Source organism: Falco biarmicus, chromosome 7 (assembly GCF_023638135.1).
Source record: "Falco biarmicus isolate bFalBia1 chromosome 7, bFalBia1.pri, whole genome shotgun sequence".
Classification (NCBI taxonomy): Eukaryota; Metazoa; Chordata; class Aves; order Falconiformes; family Falconidae; genus Falco; species Falco biarmicus.
In genome coordinates this window covers 5,245,676-5,260,972 of record NC_079294.1, presented here as the reverse complement: position 1 = coordinate 5,260,972, position 15,297 = coordinate 5,245,676, and positions in this window count along the sequence as shown.

Genomic DNA, 15,297 nt, shown 5'->3' with positions numbered 1-15,297 from the left:
GCAGAGTTTGTGGGTGCACTTTGTTTTACAATATCACTACCCTGGAAAGAGCCTTGTTTAATTATACCATAGAAAAGTATCAAAACTGGCAAGAGCACACTGCTCTGCAAGAGAAAGCAGCCCAGGAATTAACAACAGCAAGGCAGCAGAGGGGTGAGCACAAGGGAGCAGTCCCACCGTACCTGAGCAAAACGGGCAGGACAGGTCCAGTGACAGCAGGCACTGGGCACATCCACACTCGCGAAGCAGTAGGACAAGGGCAGCAAGGTAAAACACAAGGTACCTACAGCGTAGCTCAGGCAAGGAAAAAAGCCTGAATCTAAACGCAGCATTTGGACCGGTGGACAAATTATGTGTGGGTGGGGACCCCAAGGTCTTGGCAAGTCCATAAATTGAATAATAGATGTTTTAAGCAGTTAGGAGATACATTTAAGGGGTACTTACTGTATAGATCTCCCATAACCTACTCTATATCTGAGTGGAAGGATGTAAAGAAAAACAGATACAGCCTTCTGTAGTTGTAATTTATCAGATAAACAGTCAACCCACCTACACAGTTGCCTGGTAGTTATCTTTACAGTTTTCAGTAAACAGAATTCATAATACCATACACATCAAAGGATCTTACAGATCATCAGCCAGAAAGTTTAGTGGGTTACACATGTGTTTAGAAATACAGCTTACAAATGGAATTATTGCCCAAATACACGTACCCTCTAATCCAATTTATTAAATGTCAAAATAGCATGGTTCATATGTCCACAGAGACTATATTTCTCTGAGTTTAGATCTATACACCAACCAATATTCCTTGCATATATCAGGTCAATTCATAAAACACCAGTTTATTACAGAAGCAAATATCCAAAGCACAAACAAATCAATGAACTTTATGCAATCACCAATAGAATGTGTATATACACACAACTTAGTAAAGTCATAGTACAAGACTCCTTTTTCTCTTATTTTATAATGTGCAGCAATCTAATATTGGCAAGATTTATGCTAATTATTTTGGGGGTTTTATTGATGCAGTTTGCAGAACATTGATAGTACAGCAGGGCATCCTTCATGCTTAGTGACTGCTGGCTCAGACCTGGCCAATCTCATCACACAGCAGTGGTAGGTCAAAATCTCTATTGATTTCCATGGCAATTTGGTTGTGGCCCTATGCAGAAGACTTAAATTCACTGTGTTGCTCTAGTTCATTAAACTTTGGTGACTTACTTTAATTATCTGTTCTCATTTTCTTATTGGTAACTCCTTCATCTCCCAATCACAACTTCTTCAATATTGTAGACTGTTTAGGACAGAAAGTGCTTGGGACATAAGGAAATGGTATCCTGACATCTGTAGTTACTGGCTCAACTCACTACTCATTTTAGTTATCTAATAAAATTAAAGTGAACCCTCCCAATCTGGAAATGCAACCCCCAAACCAGGCAATGTCATCACTGTAACCTGTGATTTCCAATTTTACTTTGTTTGCCTAGTTTTGGAAAAGCCAAGGTTCAAGCATGTGATGCAAAATGAATTCATGACCAGCAAACAAAATAATCCTTCCATATGAAGAATGGTGATTAGTGGCTAATACTCTGTAAATGTTTTCCTGCTCTACCAATATGATACTGCTGAATATGTACAGCTATCAATTAAGAATTTTCACTGAGGTAAATATATTTATCATGATCTGTAAAAACCCTGTGTGATAAGCGATACAAACCACAGGTAATTTATTTTCCTATACTGTGCACACACACACACAAAGTTTACTAAATGTGTTTCCCTTCTTCTGTAATGCATTTTTAGAGGAAAAAAAAAATAATTCTGTAAAGGTTAGCCCTGAGCTTGGAAATTATGCCACAGTTCAATTTTACATTTTACTCACTTCTGTATGTAGTTTTCTGCTACCAGCTTTCTTCCATCAATGCTAACTTGAGAGCAGTATTGCTGATCTTGCTGCTCCTGTAACAAGCACTTGTAATTCCCCCTCACAAGATGATAAGCTCTGCTTTGGCAGGTGTATTTGGTACTCCCTGATGGTCCTCAGACTAATAAATACTTCAGGCTTCAGAGGCTACCTTTCCTTTGGTCTTTTTAAAGAACTAGTCAACTATAAAAAATGGCATTAACCTTTCTTTTAATTTCCCCCCCGATGGTAGTGCATGGGGCTTTCAGGAGTTTACTGGCATGAGCTGGAGCCAGCGTAACACTACCATGAGCTGACGTGGGAATAGCAACAGCGTGATAGACATGGTCAGTCTCTAGTGACGGGAAACAGGTGAACAGAATTATTTCTAGTGCAAATTTCACAATACATGCCTACTTAAATGAAATGTGATGCTATAGTACTACTCATGTAACTGATAATAATTTACATGTAGTTAGGGTGGCTTTGTCACTGGATAAATATCCTTGAGGTAGCTCTGAAGAGGCAGGCATAGCACCAATAATGCTATCCAGAAATAGCAGTGCACTGCTTGAACATTACAGCTCTTTTAGCATAATGCTACACCTACAGCATACTATGGGGCATAAATGGGCTGAAAGGTCTGAAGTTCTTTATTTCAGCAAAGTCAGCTGTTGCTGTACCCTGATATGATAAATACCATATTTCAGACCTTTAGTGAGTATTCTTCACTCAGCGGATGTGAAACAACAGAGGAAATAATTAAACAAATTTAAATACATTAAAAAAAAATAAATCTTATGATAGAAGCTGAGACTGTAGTGATGTGTAGAGGAAACCTTACAAGAGAAGGGTCTGTCATCTGAAATGACTCTGCAGTTCACACTTCTACCCTGCTAGCTTTCTTCTACTTTATTTAGGCAGATAATTTTATATAGTTGTCAAGGACTTGGAGCCATGAACCTGACATTTGCACAACACAAGCAAAACTCTGTATTAAAATTTGTTTTAAAAATATAAAGAAATATCAAAAGCATGGTAGAACGTTTGTTGGCTTGAATGTGTGACAGTCAGATATTAAGGCAAATTCTTTACAAAAATATCAATATATCAAAAAGCCTGTAAGAATTCCAGAAGTCAAAGCTTTGTGTAAAACGTGAAAAAATGCAGTAAAATGGTGACAGTGGCAAAAATTACAGCTAAAATTTCTGCACTTAAAAATTACTTATGTTGGAGTAAGAAATAGATGCTCCTAAAGGTTTTCTTTGAAATCCTTTCACAGAATAAAACATACAAATAAAAAGGAATAAACCCATTGAAATAATAGGAACAGCGTCTAAGACTTTAGATACCAATGCTTTACTCTGAGCTTCATATTCAAACTCTTTGTTTTCCTTGCTGTAGCCCTGTTGCCCAGACTTCTCTACCTGCCTTTTAGCTGTTCTGCTCTTTCTTCTCCTGCTGCATTTTGCTGCTTTGCCTACTGCCGGCCAGCGCTGGGTCCCTCCCTTTTCTCTGACACTAAGGAAAATTCCCTCAGCCTAGCTGTTCAGCTGCTCCTTAAGGCTTGCCTCATGCCTCTACTGCCGTTAATTACCTCTGCTGCTTCACCTACATCATTTCTGAACAAAGGGCAGCGGCTAGGCCTGCAAAACCCACGGCGGCTGTGTGTAAACTCCCACATCTGTCCCTACAGATGAAAGTGCATTTCTATTTAAGAGGGAGGTGAATTCAAATCGGTAGATTAACAAAACCCCTCAGCAACCACCAAGTTACTAAAAGGGAAAATAACAGAAGGCAACCTAGGGAAAAAAATCCCCCACAACAATGCTTTCATTAAATTACAATTATTTGAAAAATTCAGGTAATAAAGCAATAGAAGAAAACACTATTATGATTGACACTCTGGTCCATTTCTGTTTCTCATCATCTAGTGCGAAAGAAATGAAGGGTTCAAACCAGTGCTGTGTCTCTTTAAATCATAGTCACTCAGCCAGCCTTTGAAAGATTAAGGGCGGTGATAAAAGGAGTTCCCAGTTCAGCCCAGATAGACAACCTTACACAGATTTAATAGGTTTTCAATAAGCATTTCCAAAGAGGTGCAAATCCTATCATATCCAATTGCTCTTAACCTTTTCAATGAAATCCTTCCAACTTTCCAGAACTCAGCTCCCCAGTTTTAATGAGATTGTCTAGGACAAAGGAAAATGAAGATAGCCACCTCCACTTTCTACTCGGTAAAAAAAGGATCAAGTACCTTAGCTTTTCAATTAATCTCTTACTCCTTCTCCTATCCTCAAATCAAAGCAAACTTGTTTGAAAGTTGGGTCATGTCACTCCTGTGCAGAATACGATTTGAGGCATGAATTAGTCACAACAGCTTTACGAGTCTTAATCAGACATGGGTACATTGATATACTAAAAATAACTCTTCCCAGAGCTCCCTGAATAGATCTTGATGGATTTTGCCAGCAGATCATAAGTCATTCCTTTAGAAAAATCGTATCATTACAGACTATCTGAAATGCATATTGTCCCAACAATACCTGCTAAATGAATAATTTATTTTATCGTGCCTGGTATAACCAACTTAGAGCTGCTGTTATGCTGTTCTTGAAAGGGTGAGCATGGCAGCAGCCAAGCACCGACACGCTCCTAGCCCTGCTCACTTCTTAAGGCAACCTGCACAGAGATTGCAGAAATACTGGCAGGTGGTTTGCCTGATTAGGCAGAGAGGTATCATAACCTTCATAAAAGGCTGCCTGACCCTTGAAACAGAGACTGGTAGAGACAACAAATCTTATGCCATCTGAATTAAAGGTGAAGTTTAGTGCTAGGCATTAAATTTGGATGGTAGCATCGTGAAGATGTAGAGTACTGTGCTGCTGTAATACAGTCCCTTACAGAAAGCGACCACATTTGTGATTTAACAACCTCCCACGTCACGTTGCTTTTCAGAGGCTCTGTTAGAAGTCTTGAGCAATCTACCGAAGTCAAACAGTTGTCACAGATGACCATTAACTAACCCGATGCAGCCTTCCAGCTGAATTTAATGTGCACTTTGATCTTGTTACCTGCTGGCTCCATAAGAGTTTTCTGTCAATGCAGATGGTCATTTTGACCTTCTATATTGAATTTAACATTAATGTATTTTCTTTGAAAGTAGATACAACTTCTGAAAAAGCATCCAGTAGGTGAAAGTAACAATTGATAAGCAAGCAAGTTCCCTTTTGTGAAGGTGAGACTCTGAGAGTGCTTTTGAATTAAATCCCAACATTGTGATTCATCCTTTTTGCAAAAGGTAAGTGAGAATGATAAGAATCAGCATGAAAAGATTTTTTCACAAGATTTTACAGGCAATAATGTGGAGAGCTGGAAGTAATTTTATAACCAGTATGAGAATGGATAGAAAAAGAAAAAGTTAGCCTTAACTATTTCAGACCGTACCAAGTCTTTTAATGTAGATCTGCTTTTCTTCAAGCTAAACCTCGTTTGCTTTATGTAAATTGTAAAATGGCATTGACTTTCTAGTTTTTACTTTTAGAAAACTTAATTCATTATTAAGAGATTTTAAATCTGAAAGATTTAAATAGGATATAGTTTATAAAGATTTCTAGAATACGAGGTTAGCTTTGAGTTACATGTTTGCTTAGAAGAGGCTGTTGTCTTACATTTTCATTTGCTTTTCCCTGGAAATGGAATCTGTACTTCCACAAGGAATGGACATGCCACCGTTTCCTCATTGGTTTTATTATTGTTATTAGTTTCTTAAAGAAACAGATTGCTATTTTATATTTGAATTCCCTTCCACCTCTGTTAACTGCCTCTGTTACGGCTTTCTTAGACTGAGTAGTTTGTTGCACCTAAATCGTTCAAAATTTGTAATGCTTTGAAGAATGCCATAGTTACAGAGACAATTACGTTCACTACCAAACCTGCCAAACCAGAATTAAGCAATGTCAAGTAATTCTGAGTTATTTAAGTAGTTACTCTTTTGTTTGTGTATGTGTGTGAGCAAGATCCCGTAGTTATCGAGTTACTCCCAGGTTTCAGCGTTAGCCCTTAACACACCTCCTTCCTTGCAGGTTGGATTTATTTTTGCTATTTTAATGATGAGGTTTGACACAATATAAAGTGTTCAAATCTTCCTAAATTTCCTGAAAACTGTAATAGCTCACTACTTTCTGCATTTTCTGCCAAGTTTCTCTGAGCCAAGATGGATGGGAAAATATGATCTTTGGCAGTAGACGAAAAGATTCGATGCTGCTGTGAAGCTCTGAGTAAGAGGCCAAACTGTGCTAAAATACATTGTAGGATCAAGTTAAATCAATCTGCTCATTGGGATTGCATCAATGTGACCATGAGCAATATTTTATGGATGAAACTTCCAAGGTTCTGTGTTACATAGTGTGTGGTTTCATCCTTCAGGTTCAGTTTATATAGCATGAAGGTAAAGGAGAGGTGAAAAGAGAATGATTGTTTGCTGTCTTGTAGCATATAAAGTAAGAAGCATCAAAAAGCAAGCCTGAAACAAAAAAATTAATAACTTACCAATATGAAGTTAAACCAAAAGATAATAAAAGTTTGGAAAAAAATGGCTGACAAAGTCATAGAAGAAAAAAAAATCATGAAGCATTTGTAAATATAATGGTATGACTTCTGTTTTAGGAAGTCCATAGAGCAAGTTAGTGGACAGTAGAACAATATATTGAGGAATAAATGCATAAAGCATAGATATGTCCTTTCTGGTACATACTCTTCCCTAAATATTCCCAACCCAAATTGCCACAGAGTACTGTTACATGGGCCTTTGATGTGGCCGCACTTGTTGTCTACAGGACAAGACCAGTATATGTGTTTTAAAATGCTTTTTTTTTTTTCTTCTCCTTACAAGTAACAGAATACTATATAAAAAACATATTTATTTTGTTGACAGTTGATGCAAGTTTGAGAAACAATGCTGTAACGTGCTAACAGAAAGGTTGATGTTTAGACATCTCGATAGTAAACAAGATTCTGTATTCACTTTGGACAAATTTTGAGGGGAAAACACATCAAGAATAAAGAAGAGGATAGCATCTAATTATCTGTGAGACTGGTATAATATTGAGATTACATTTGTATATGTGTATTGCATATTTCTTTGGTTATAGGATATACAACATCAAGAGGCACCTGTAGTCACAACTCTTTCATTTTTTAATAGAAATAAAAAGGGTAAAATCTTGTGGAAAAGCTTCCTGTTTGTGCTAAAAACTGCATGGTGCAACAGGGTGGAGAGAAGCTTGCTGATTCTCCTACAAAAAAAAAAAAAAAAAATCCACATAAAAAAATCCCACCATCACCCCCTCAAAATTAGCAAAAGTTATCTTTAAATTTTTCTCCTGGTGCAAGAGGGAGACTGCATGCTGAGGCTGTTTCTTTGCAAAGCCACTGCTGGCTGATCTAGATGGTGGCTTTGCTCTGTTCCTTTTCTGAGGCAGTAAACATCAGAACCCTACATATCTGCCCTGTTGAGACAACAGTATAAAGCACTCGCCGGTACATTCATTTCAGGCAAGTGTATTTATCTATTGTTTTAACAGCTGCTTCAGAAACACTCAGGGAACCCAAGTCTATGGTTTAAACTCTGTTTTGTAAATGTGGGCTAAACATCCCAGAGCAGACAACGTATTTTCTCTATATTCTGGATGTTCTGTGTCACCATCTCCTTTGCCTGGTATATACAGATGAAGGTTTTGCAGGCTGGCAAAGTAACATAGCCCAAATCGATTCTGTGCATTTATATAATTAGCAAATTCAGTCTATTTATAAAGGTGTTCCTGTCATGACATTTTTCCATATTACTGTAGTAAATTCCTATTAAAAATTTTTGTGCTATACCTGCACTGGCACCTACATGAGCAAAAGATTTCTGTTTGGCTGCATTCTGTACCCTGTTTTGCCATTTACGCTGGACTCCAGTTTCATTGCAGTCTATTATAAATGTTTCTCCTTGTTACAAAGACTTTGCTTGTCTCTGTGATGGATCATAAAAAGCAGGATAACCTTTTAGAATGGACAGCCAGCTCATAGAGTCGAGTGCTGTCACAACTTTTTGATAGATTGAGGAGGGAATGGTAAAACCCATAGTGCAGGTGAGTAGAATTCATTTTAGCCTAAATGAGAATCAGGAGTTCATGAAAGTATAGGTTAGCTCCTGAGCTTGATTTGGCTGTTATAAATCCATACTATCTAGGCTGATTTATTCAAATATGCATCTGGTGTCCAAGAAGTCTGTATTCCTGTTTTCAAAAAAGCCACAGAGGACTCGCTAAACTAGTTAATATTATCAAGGAAAGACTTTATTCTTCTCCTGGTGATGGTTATGACAGCTGGATTAGGATTATGTGAATGAACTGGAGAAAAAATGAGTGTTCATTTACAGCTTCAAAGCAGTTGTATGTTACAGAATGGCAAAAATTATCATAGGTGGGGGGAGCATGGAAATCCGCCACAGTCCGTCATTTCTTCTTTCCTGCACATAAGGGAAGTGAGCTCCTTTTCCTTCATCGTGCACAAATATAACCTAACAGGGTGCTCGGAGCCCTTGTAGCATCCTGGTATGATTTATCACATTATTCTTATTTGTCCCCTCATCTGTACAGCTTGAGGCTTAAGAGGAGGACACAAGTGACAGATTGTTCAGCAAAGCACAAGGTACCGTTTCTAAAACGTATTCATCATGTAGCAGGGAAGAGAGGGGTTTGTAATGCCTGCTTTGTCTGCGTTATTTACATATCCTAACAATGTGCAAGGCAGCTGGGGGCAGCAGGAAACTGAGAGGGTTGAGAGTGCACTGCTCACATTGCTTCCTTCAGCACATTCCGCTGGGGGAGAACAATGCAGGCCTTTCGGAAGATTTAGTGACTGATTTGCAGAAGAAAAATATCAAACCGTACTACAGACATGAGCAGAGAGCCATCCAAGAGGAAAGAGCAAGGATTCCTTTTATATATTGTCTTTCTGGACAGTGAAGGCTCAGCACACTCTGTCATCTGTTCGTGGAGGGACCTGGTATTTCTCTTACGAGACCAAATGTTTCAGCTGCAGAATGTTTCATATCCAATGTAAAGCAAGTTCCTCCTTTGACAGGTCCAGTTGTAGTTCATGTAATGTAATCACCAATCTAGAACTTGTTCTTTAAATGAATGTTTAAATAAAGAAGATAAACCTCATTCTGCCGTGGGTTATAATAGCAGTAATCTCATCTGCTTCAGAGCAGAGCCAAGCTGGTGGTCAAGGCAGCAGAACCAAGTCCTTTGTCTTACGTATAGAACAAAAAGAAGATATGTTGTTCGAAAATAATGTTTTTTAACATAATTCTTCTTCTAACAACACACAGTTGGGACAATTTGACACATTACATGGGCTGTTTTCCTTCTCTTTGTTTTTACTCCCCCCACCCCCACCTATGCACACTTAAGGAATCCTTCTTTTGAAGCACCTATTTATCTGAAACTACTCTGATTAAGAGTTTGGCCTGGTTATTTTATGCTAGCAGAGGCCAACTATTTATATATATAAATAATAAATGGATATTAAGGATGAGAAAGGATTTCAATGGTTTTAAAGATAGAAAAGAAGTGCTGCAATATGTAGAACTATGTAGAGTTCTGAGTTTTGATAATATCAGTGTGACCTGTTGTATCCAAACACCTCTGAGCAGATGGTGATCAGCATCTGGAGATTTGGATTAGGCCTGCTTACCTAAAAATACTACTTCTTCTGGGTTTGGGTGTACTTGATGCTTAATATGTACGTTCAGGTTATGTAGCTATTTGTATGGTGACATATGTATACACCGCGGCATTGCTTAGGAGACTCAGACCTGAGAAGGAATGGTGCAAGCTGACATTACTTGTCTCTGTTTTCCTCTTGGATCAGCTCACTGGCACTTGCTGCTGACCTTTATCAATACTCTCTACCTTCCTACACTGGGCTGTATATCTCTTATTCACTTCCTAGTTACATTTTGTGGAAATAGGAAGAAATCATGGTTATATTAAATGACTAACATGAGTATGGAATCTGGCTCCCCCCTTGCCATTTGGCAATCCTGACTGTATGTAGGCACTCCAGCTGTCTGTACAAGGTACACTGGAATGAGATTCAAAACAGCTCTCAAAGTAGTCTCAAACTAAGATTTATTTGAAATCTATAAAAAAAAAAAATAATCAAGTTTTCTAACTGGCTAATCTGTTACAGACTTTCAAATAATATATGTCCACACCAAAAACCTCAAAATATTAAGACAACAAAAAATGTGTAATATTTGTGTTGAAATATTAATAGTGACAGTATATTTATTTAAAAGATTGTGTTACAGTTACGGAGAGGGAAGCAAGTAATAGATGAATGGCCAAAGTACTAAAATTTTGCAATATATAAAAAAAATTAATTGCATGTAGATCTCACTGATGTTAAAACTTTTTTTTTTAATGATTGTGCCAGTAGTTTTGACTTGCATATCTTCAGCACGGCTGGGGTGACCGCATCTTTTCTTGTTCTACTGCAGTGCCCAAATGAAAACCTGAAATTCTAAGGGTGACTAAAGGAAGTTTGATATTATGCTCTAGATCTAACTAGAAGCAAGTCTAAGTCTTCACTTTAATTAATTATCAAAAACTTCAATTAGATTTTTCTGGATGAATAGAATTAACAAGATAAATTAAACTCAAATAAACAGTGATCTTCCTTTTCTAGCTTTTCTTACTCAATGGGTTATTTATGGAGGCACCCACACCTTCTCTTGTTGGAGTAGAAAAATAACTGTATGCTATTGTTGCACCATATGCTACATGTTTAGAACACATGGAAACTCAAAAAAATGAATAATGGTTAGAAATAGTCCAACAACACACGGTATCTACAGGTTGATTGCAGTAGTATATTGAACTGACACAAATATGACACCAAGACAATTTTGGAATAGTTTTGACTGTCCAACAGGGGCCAGTATTAGCCTGTATGTACCAACAAATGTGTACATGCATGTGTTCCCCTGAGTACATACACCTCGTTAGAATACTTTCAAATGCTTTAATGATGCTTCCTACCCAAGCAAAGCTAGAAGATGCATAAAACTTCATGAGGAAAATCATGACGAGATTTCTACTGCAAGTTATTCACTAAATATTTATCAGGTTATTTTAGTTTCTCAATAAAAATTGGCAAAGTGTCTTTGAATCTTCATCAGTGTGTTTACACTCATCACTTTTAAAAGTTCTGATGCTTCATCTGCTATGATTTGTTGAGTTGCCAATGACAATTTTAAAGAGCTAACAAGACAAGGAAGAGCATGATTAGATAACTTGAGAAGTTATCTATTGCTCAATCATTGCTGGAGCTGAATCTGGTCTGTAACTCCTCTGAAGTATGTTGACTTTTATTTAACTGTATGCTTGACCAAAAAAACTCAACTCACTAACATCTCTGCCTTGACTTGGTGCATGTGCAGAAGTGTGAAATAACTATCCATGGTCATCTATAGTGAGTCGTTAAATGAAGCTAGCAGAGAGCGTGTCAAAAGAAAGTGAAAGGAAAGGGGCCTGTCATGCAAAGAGTAGTTAAATGGTGTGGAATTCATTCTAGAACATTGTAGACAGTAAAAGGCTATTTAAATTGAAGATAAGACTGGACAACTCAATGGAAGAAAAATCTATTATGAGCCCTGGGTCACTGGAAACAGAAAAGTCTTGTGAAAATCATTGTTTTCATGCCCTTTCCTTTTTCTCTTTCCTAATTGTCACTTGATGGTTGTCAGAAACAGAATGCTGGGCTGTATAGATCTCTAATCCACTGTGGCTGGTTTTACATCCTTAATTTGTCATTTTTTGTAAAGTAGATAACATACTTTTCCTAACCTTTATTTGTCCACTCTACATGTGTAGCCATCCAATTTCCTCAACATATAAAATGCATAACTAGCAACTCATATATTTTTTTTCTATATTTTATCCATTATATTTTCACCTAAATATTATCTAACAGATTGTTTCTCCAGACATTAAAGAACTTAAATGCAACATAACGCTCTGCACAGGACATCTTTAAGAATTCATTTTTTTTTTCCCTAAGATCTGTAGAAGAAAAAAAGATAGTCTGTATAATGAACAATAAAGTTGTAATCAAACCTGAGCTTGCTTAATCAAGTGGTGAAGCTAATTTCAGAGATCTAAACCCTTTATCTGATCATCAGATTTCATTTATAATAAGGGAGTCACAGCTTGAATCTTTCCCTTGAGCTTTGCTATAATATACTTATGCAGAGATGTGATTTCTAAAGTTAGACTGGATAGACCATGCAAGAAGATGACTTTGGGAGATGGTTTTGCCTGTTAAATGGGCCAGCTCTTACACAATTCTTAAACAAGGGAGAATATAAAATGGATATATCACTGAATATACAGTTCTGGAAAACTTTTATGACAGGAAAAAAAAAATCTAACATTGATGTACACTTATGCATCTCAGATGCCTCAAGTTAACTATTACCTCAAAGATACTATTTTAGAGTGACTTTTGATTAATTTTATTTTCCCCCAATATAAAGATAATGCTCCCTTCATTTAACACCACCTTACACATTTTCCCTGTCTTTGCTTATATATAGAAATGTTGTTATTATATGTAGCTAAAAATGTATCTCTGTTTCATCTACACCAGTGGGATCCAACACCAAGAAGAGTAGAAACTTAATTTCTTTGTGCCTTTTGGTTATTTCAAGCTTATTCACGTGTTGTTTACTGGAGTTTGTACAGTGATCTGTCGAATGATGCATGTGAACAGCTCACGCCATTTTGGGGAAAAAAAAATTGCATCATTTCCTTTGAAGAACTTCTTTATTCCTCCAGCTTACAGCACAGTTCATGCGCCCAGGGCTATTTGCTGCTTTTACAATAAAGTACCAAACTGTGGCACGCTATAGGAGCAAGCTGGCACAGCTGCGGTTAGCTGCCAGACCAAGGAGGCGAAGGTAGCGCTCCTCCCACTCTGCACCTCCACTCCAGTTTCCCTTTTCCCTCTTTTGAAAACACTTCCCACTGAGAAATGCATAAATTGCTGTTGGCTTAAGTGTAGGATAAGCAAAGTAAAGTGTGCAGCTCAGCAGCTCTAGTCTTCTGTCTGCTCCGTTTAATACCTATGTCCTGAGTTTCACTGAACAGTCTACTCTAACCCTCAAAGGAAAACACCATTGTAATCAAGACATTCCATCAAATTAATTAGCTAAACCGTGCTAAACATTCTCAATTTTAGTATGAAAACACAAACTGCTTTTGGTGCCTTTGAAAGGGGGGTAACAAGTTTCCTTTTAATGAAATTAGACTTTCTTTGACTCAAAATAAAGCTCCAAACCGGAAGGAAAGAACGTTGGCCTTGGTAGAACAAATAGCTAAATTCAATTTGGATTTGACTCTTCAGGTTTTTAGCTTGAAGTTCAAGCAAATTCAGACACTGTTTGTATTTCTTGCAAATATTTGACTCCCCTTTAGAGCAGAACCTCTCCTTCTCCAATACAGCAGTCCCTTTATTTTTGGCTTTTATGTTCAAGAAGCCACGGCATAAAGATTACAGACCTTCATTGGATTTGATTTGACTCTCATCAAGATGTTTTTACATTCTTTCTTACACTCTTCCCCCTCTTTGGCAATGCGCTTGCATCCAGCCACTCAGATTTCTACAGTGGGGTGCTGGTTAGAGATTTTACAGGGGCAGATGTGCAATGCAGGACCTGTATGCTCCTTCTGTTCTAGGTAAACCGTGTCACAGGAGCTGCGTATTACAAGACACTGATCCTTCTACATTTACCCTGTTTAAATACTTTCAATAACTGTGTTAATTTTTTACCACTTTCCCACAAGATCATGCTGAATTTATCTTTGGTACGAATGACTGGGCATTCTGATATGGAGATCGTGTTATGATTTAAAGCAGGTTGTATTTTTTGACTCTGAATCAGTAATTAAAAAATAAAATTCTTTAGGTTTTTTTTCTAAGCCTAAGATTATTGTTCTGTGAGATACAGAAAAAATCCATTTTTCTGTATTATAGCACTCTCACCTACGAGAAGGAATGTCATTAAGTAAGGCATTTCAAATTACAGTCTAGGTCTTGCTTTCAAACGCCCTACTGTGCAATTTGGATTTTGAATACTGGATTTCCTCATTATCCAGCATGGATAGACAGAGCAAAGGAAGCGCACCAGAAAGCAGCCTGTGCCTGTTGTATATTTAACAAACCTCTGTATGTGTGTGTTTATAATACAGGCTGTCTTTTTGTTGAATTTCCTTTGATTTATTTGCACTAATTGGTGACAAATGAGAATCATGATTCAGTTTCAACAGTGCTTTAAAGTACTTTCCCTTTCGCAAGAGCATTTGGAGATTTTAAAAACTGTTATGGAATGTGAAATTCCCATCGTTTCTGCAAAGCCACAATACTTGCTTCATTTTTTTCTTCTAATGCTCTTTTGTTGTTACTTCTAGCCTTTTCTTTATAGTCCATAGTATAGTTTTTCTAAAGGAAGAATGAAGACTTCCTACATATCCAATCATCCACTAATGATGAATTCTAAAGAATTAAAAGACTAAACTGAAGTACAGTCACACTTTTTATATATCTATATAATTAATATTCTGTATAAGAATACAAAATAAAAATTTCAGAAGGCAACATTTATCTTCTACATTTTTTGCTGCTGTTTAATCCAACATAAGCTGTGATTTCCAAACAGTTGTAAAGCTGAGGACTATCACATTGAAGTTATTCGCCCTGTTCTTTTCTATCTTGATACAGATATGTACTATATACACAGAGCAGATATATGTTTGGAATAGATGTGCGTATTTGAACTGATATTGTTAATACAAACAGTGCACAGTAATTGCTTGACTGCATTTTTAAATCCTTTGAACAATTCATACAACTTAAATGACTCACCAGGTCTGACATTTAAGAGGTTCAATCTAACTACAAGCTAACAGCTTTGACTATACAGTTGGTAAGATCTTTTTTCATGCATAATGTGATAAGTAACAGTAATATGCACAAAACCTGGACATTTAAACATAATTTCATACCATTGAGCAGCTTTTGCTCCTGAATGACTGGTTGCTATTACAGATAGGAGAAAGAAATGATCAAACTCAAAGCATCACAAACTTTTAATAACACACAGTTCTCCACTTAGAACAAATTTGTCATGCTTGTGGATATGTGGTAGGTCAGTGGAAGCTCAGCATGCTCGTTCCCCTGCGTTTTAGTTCTTAAGAGGCATCTTTGTTTTAAATTTGTCATTTGTCTATGATACTAAAATCTACCAGGTGTACTGTGGGAACAACTTGTCT